This window comes from Carettochelys insculpta, chromosome 1 (genome assembly GCF_033958435.1).
Source record: "Carettochelys insculpta isolate YL-2023 chromosome 1, ASM3395843v1, whole genome shotgun sequence".
NCBI classification, from domain to species: Eukaryota; Metazoa; Chordata; order Testudines; family Carettochelyidae; genus Carettochelys; species Carettochelys insculpta.
The window spans coordinates 135,673,177-135,679,176 of record NC_134137.1 but is presented as its reverse complement, the minus strand read 5'-3'; the positions used below and the strand labels follow the sequence as shown (position 1 = coordinate 135,679,176).

The 6,000-nt window shown below is 45.4% G+C and overlaps 1 long non-coding RNA gene across 1 annotated transcript in view; it reads right to left on the bottom strand.

Annotated features, from left to right (window-relative positions):
- Positions 1–1,104: 1,104 nt before the first annotated feature.
- LOC142012328 (uncharacterized) overlaps positions 1,105–6,000 on the bottom strand; it is a 182,003-nt gene continuing 177,107 nt past the window's right edge. The window contains exon 4 of the long non-coding RNA XR_012645313.1: positions 1,105–1,289. This is a non-coding gene — a long non-coding RNA (uncharacterized LOC142012328). The remainder of the gene's footprint in view (positions 1,290–6,000) is intronic.

Sequence of the window (6,000 nt, the reverse complement as noted above, 5' to 3'; positions counted from 1 at the left end):
GATGGTACATCATGTTCCTAATTATATCTGGTAGAAAGAGAAGAACTGCACATCATGCAGCTGTGCAGACTAATATAATAGTAATTGCACGCCAGAGAAACAGGCAAACTGTATTTGTGCCTCATGCCATGTATGCATTAGATATATCTATATTGAGCCAATTTGTGTTCATATAGGTAGTGTCTATATTGCTTGCTTTGCTTTTGATGTATGATTTCCAGTGAGAGGAAGGGTGGGAGGAAACCACACAGATATTTCAAACAAATTAGAGGATTTATTGGAGCCTTGTTTGCAGCTTTCATTTTTCACTCCGTATCTGCGTTTATTTGTGGCTCTGCTAGGCTACGTCTACACGTGAAGCCAACATCGAAATAGCTTATTTCGATGTAGCGACATCGAAATAGGCTATTTCGATGAGTAACGTCTACATGTCCTCCAGGGCTGGCAACGTCGATGTTCAACTTCGACGTTGCGCAGCACCACATCGAAATAGGCGCTGCGAGGGTACGTCTACACGCCAAAGTAGCACACATCGAAATAAGGGTGCCAGGCACAGCTGCAGACAGGGTCACAGGGCGGACTCAACAGCAAGCCGCTCCCTTAAAGGGCCCCTCCCAGACACAGTTGCACTAAACAACACAAGATACACAGAGCCGACAACTGGTTGCAGACCCTGTGCCTGCAGCATGGATCCCCAGCTGCCGCAGCAGCAGCCAGAAGCCCTGGGCTAAGGGCTGCTGCCCACGGTGACCATAGAGCCCCGCAGGGGCTGGAGAGAGAGCATCTCTCAACCCCCCAGCTGATGGCCGCCATGGAGGACCCGGCAATTTCGACGTTGCGGGACTCGGATCGTCTACACGGTCCCTACTTCGACGTTGAACGTCGAAGTAGGGCGCTATTCCTATCCCCTCATGAGGTTAGCAACTTCGACGTCTCACCGCCTAACGTCGAAGTTAATTTCGAAATAGCGCCCGACGCGTGTAGCCACGACGGGCGCTATTTCGAAGTTAGTGCCGCTACTTCGAAGTCGCGTGCACGTGTAGACACGGCTCTAGTGTTTTATAGTTTTCTCAAAAATTATAGGTTTATTTGAATGGAGAGTATATAAGTTTGAGCAGAAATTACATGCTTGAGCAGAAGTCATTTGCTTCTTTTGCAATGAAACAAAGACGAGCATTTCTAAAAATGGTCTTCTGCCAGATGTCAGTGGCAAGAAGGGCTGGGTTCAAACCTGAGAAAAGAAATATCTCTGTGAGCTTCCTTAACAGACCTTTTTTCAGATCTTCAGTCTGTGAATAAAAACAACAAAAATGATATTAAGGGGCAAAGAAGCAGAACATTGAGGAAACACAACAACATTAAATCATGCATATATTTATACAACTATAAGTAAACACGCTAAATGCCTTAAGCATCCACCCTTAGTTATCTTTGTCTCAATTTCCCCATCTGCTAGTTGAACATCTGAGCTGTATCTACATGTGCATTCCTCTTTTGAAAGAGGCATGCAAATGAAGAAAATCAAAAATGCAAATGAGGCATCAATTTACATATCTAGTGCCTCATTTGCATAATCTCTGTTCAAAAGAGCTTCTTTCGAAAGAAAGAAAGAAAGAAAGAAGTGTAAATGGGGCTCTTTCAAAAGTAAAACCCATCTTCAAAAAAATGTTTCTTCCTATATTGTTTCAGAAAGAAAGGTTCTTTTGAAGATGCGGTTTACATTCGAAAGAGCCCCATCTACACTGCTTTCCTTCTTTCCAAAGAAGCTCTTTTGAAAAAAATATTATGCAAATGAGGTGCCAGATACATAAATCACTGCCTCGTTTGCATTTTTCAATTTCCTTCATTTGCATGTTTCTTTTCAAAGAGGAATCCAAGTGTAGACACAGCTCTGATGAACAAAAGCCCATTTAAAACCGGGTTCCTCTCCCCCTGCTTTTCCCCTTTGGTGCAACCTGCTCTTTGTTTATTTGTTTAGTGGAGTCCCAGAGCCTGTGAATACACACAAGCAGGTTCATCTCCAACACTAAGATGAAGTGCCGCCTGGTTGCCATGAAGAGATGCCTTACTGCCACCTTTAAATTGTCTCTCACTATGCTGTCACCTCTAGCCACATAATCCACACTTCAGCCAGTTGAGCTCAGTCCTAAGGCATCACCAACCCTTCCCTTCCAGGATGAATTCAGTCCTATGAGTAGAAGGCGACTAGGGGCCATCACCAGAGTTCACTCAGACCTATTGCTATCCTCTGTAGTGGAGAGCTATTATAACCTCTGACCAGAACACCGCTGCCAGGTCTCCACAATGTAATCCAGAGTCATGAACATATGGCACTCTGGAGCAGGGTTCCAACCACAAGAACTTCAGCCCTCCCTTCAGTACAAATGTCCATGTTCTACTGCCCAGTGTACATGACAGGCTTTGATTAGGATGAGTCCCTCAATAGGGCATATTGGCTACGTCTACACGTGCAGCCAACATCGAAATAGTTTATTTCGATGTAGCGACATCGAAATAGTCTATTTCGATGAATAACGTCTACACGTCCTCCAGGGCCAGCAACGTCGATGTTCAACTTCGACGTTGCTCAGCCCAACATCGAAATAGGCGCTGCGAGGGAACGTCTACACGTCAAAGTAGCACACATCGAAATAGGGATGCCAGGCACAGCTGCAGACAGGGTCACAGGGCGGACTCAACAGCAAGCCGCTCCCTTAAAGGGCCCCTCCCAGACACAGTTGCACTAAACACGACAAGATCCACAGAGCTGACAACTGGTTGCAGACCCTGTGCCTGCAGCATAGATCCCCAGCTGCTGCAGAAGCAGCCAGAAGCCCTGGGCTAAGGGCTGCTGCCCACAGTGACCATAGATCCCCGCAGGGGCTAGAGAGAGAGCATCTTTCAACCCCCCAGCTGATGGCCGCCATGGAGGACCCAGCAATTTCGACGTTGCGGGACGCGGATCGTCTACACGGTCCCTACTTCGACGTTGAACGTCGAAGTAGGGCGCTATTCCTATCTCCTCATGAGGTTAGCGACTTCGACGTCTCGCCGCCTAACGTCGAAGTTAACTTCGAAATAGCGCCCGACGCGTGTAGCCGCGACGGGCGCTATTTCGAAGTTAGTGCCGCTACTTCGAAGTAGCGTGCACGTGTAGACGCAGCTATTGTGTACAATTCTGTTGACTTTTAGGGACACAAACAAGATAACAACATGCATTGCTGCTCCGTCCGAAAGAACACTAACCAAAACAACTAACAAAAAAGGGGAGGCAAATAAGTCTGCCCATTCTTTCTTTCCCCGGTTTGCCAGGAGATAGTGGCAGAGCAGTCCTTCCCTTATGATACGCTGATCGTTGGGCTACACTAATAAAAGCATTGAAAGCCAAGTTTAAAACCCTTTATTGCTTTCAGCCCTTCATCCTTCCACTCACCTACCCACCCAAATCTCCTAATCCCACTGTTGCTCTTCCTGCATCAGAAGTGAACTGTGGCAAACAAGACTGGGAGCAGCAAAGGGTTTAACATGTGTGGCTAAAGTTACTCATATGTAGACGTGTTTGAAGGGTGAGGGTGGATTTCACACGGGGATCAGGCACTTTAATCACCTAGATCCGACTATTAAATCCTCAAAATTCACCTGCTCCCTACTCTTCCAGCCACTCCCTCAGTATCTGAGTTCCCACTGGTAAAGTCCCTTGCATTTCTTTCAGTAGCTCTGATGCCAGTCAGCTCTGATGCCAAGGAGCAGCATGGCACATAACTCATGCCTAAGTCCTGGTGGGATTCACACATGAGGCATTTCCCCACCTATCAGGCCCAACCTGGCAGGCATTTTCAACCGCCTGCTTAGAGCACATTTTCCAGATTGAGTCCTGGGTAAAACACATTGGACAGAAGTGGTAGTGCTTCCCTTATGATCATAGGGAATCCTACCTCATAGAGCTGGAAGGGACCTTCAGAGGTCATCAAGTCCAGTCCCCTGCCCTCACACCAGGACCTATCACCATCCTTGATGGATTTTCCTTTGCCCCAGACCCCTCAAGGATTGTGCTCACAACCCTGGGTTTTGCAGGCCAATGCTCAAGCCACTGTGTGACCCCTCCCTGATATTGGAATAGTTGGAGCCCTTATCCACAAGGTGGAAAGCCTAGCATCAATCCCCAGCCTGATGTGGAGCAGGGAATTGAACCTGCACCTCCCAGCAATGCTCTGACCATGAGGGTGGGCACCTCTCAATGTCTCCTTCCTTTTGGCCGTTTCTACACAGGCCACTTTCTTCGAAAGTGTCATGGTAATACATGGCCCGAAATATGCTAATGAGGCACAGATACAAATTTCCCGCACCTCATTAGCATACGGTCACGTGGTTTGGAGTCCAGACGACCATTCTTCTGGACTTCAAAACGCTGTGTCGAAGCGCGGCCCCCGGGGGGTCTTCCGGAAGGAAGTCCTTCTTCCAGAGGCCCCTTCTTCCTGAAAATTTTCAGGAAGAAGGGGCCTCTGGAAGAAGGACTTCCTTCTGGAAGCTCCCCCGGGGCTGCGCTTCTACACTGTGTTTTGGAGTCCGGAAGAACGGTCTTCTGGACTCCAAACCACGTGACCGTATGCTAATGAGGTGCGGGAAATTTGTATCTGTGCCTCATTAGCATATTTCGGGCCCTGTATTACCATGCCACTTTCGAAGAAAGTGGCCTGTGTGGAAACGGCCTTTGTCTGAGTCCTTGAATACTCATTAGAACAGAAATTTAATTTAGGTCCTCAGCCTTTCACATGAACACTCTTCCCACTGGGACAGAGTGTTAGTCCCACTCTCTTTTGTCTGGTGGCTATTAGATATTTTGCGTGAAGTGAAACAATTTGGAGAGGAGAGATTCTGAACTCATTTTGCAGACGTACAATGGAGAACAAGGATCTGTGCCATGGAGTTACCGCAGATGGTACATATCTTACTACTAGTACAGTGCAGAGATGATTTATAGAAATGATAAGCTGCTACAGTAAGCTGAAACTGTTTTTCCTCATGAAAACCAGTAGCAAATAGATTATTATTTCACAATGTGGTGAATTAACAAGAATTCTTGTCCTGATTCACTTATTTTACAATGGATTTATGCGATTGTTTTGCTTATTTCTAAGTATGACATATTGAAGCTTGGCAAAATAACTGTCAGGCATTTTCTATTATTGAGGTGTGTATTTCTTAAACTTTTTGAGACCGTGGAACCCCAAAAAGTACTATTTTTTGATGTGGGACACCTATGATTTTTTTAAAAACTGTTGTCAGACCAAAACAAACAAATAAGCAAACAAACAGTGACATATATACATATTCAGCAAAATGAAGCAATTTAATCAGGTATCATAGCAATGGAGAAGTAAATGATTTTAATACCAGAAAACATATACCACCAGGCTATTTTTTCAGATGCTCACAGCACACGTGCAAGTTGTTCATGGAGTGCCTGTGTTCCATGAAACATGGTTTAAGAAACATTGATCTAGGTTGCCAAGTACCCAACCAATACTACTTTGAATTAATGATGAGTGGAGAGCTTTATCTTTACCTGGCATGGTGGACAACTTTCCTCACACTGCTCTACTTTCCTTTCTTTCCTTCTCTCTTTTTTCATATAAGTACACCCAGACATAGTAATTAAAACTTTTATTTGACAGTACTGGCTCCCTTCTCTGTGCTGCTCTGTGAAGACCTGTGATAAAATATATCCTTGAAATGTGAGTTTTGTGAATACAGCATAACAGAGCTTTTCTTAAGCAGCATTCACATTTCCAGGCAAAAAGATACATTGTCAGCTAAAGTGAAGAGGGAAAGTGAGGTTAAAGAAAGCTTAAAATATAGACAAGGGTTCAGCTCAAGGTCTGTGGATCAGAAATCTCCTCACATAATAAGCAGACAACCCACCTACTGACCTACCTGATGGAAAGAGAATATTTCAGGCAAATTGCCCCTCTGTGACTTATTACAGTGAATCAGGCTAAA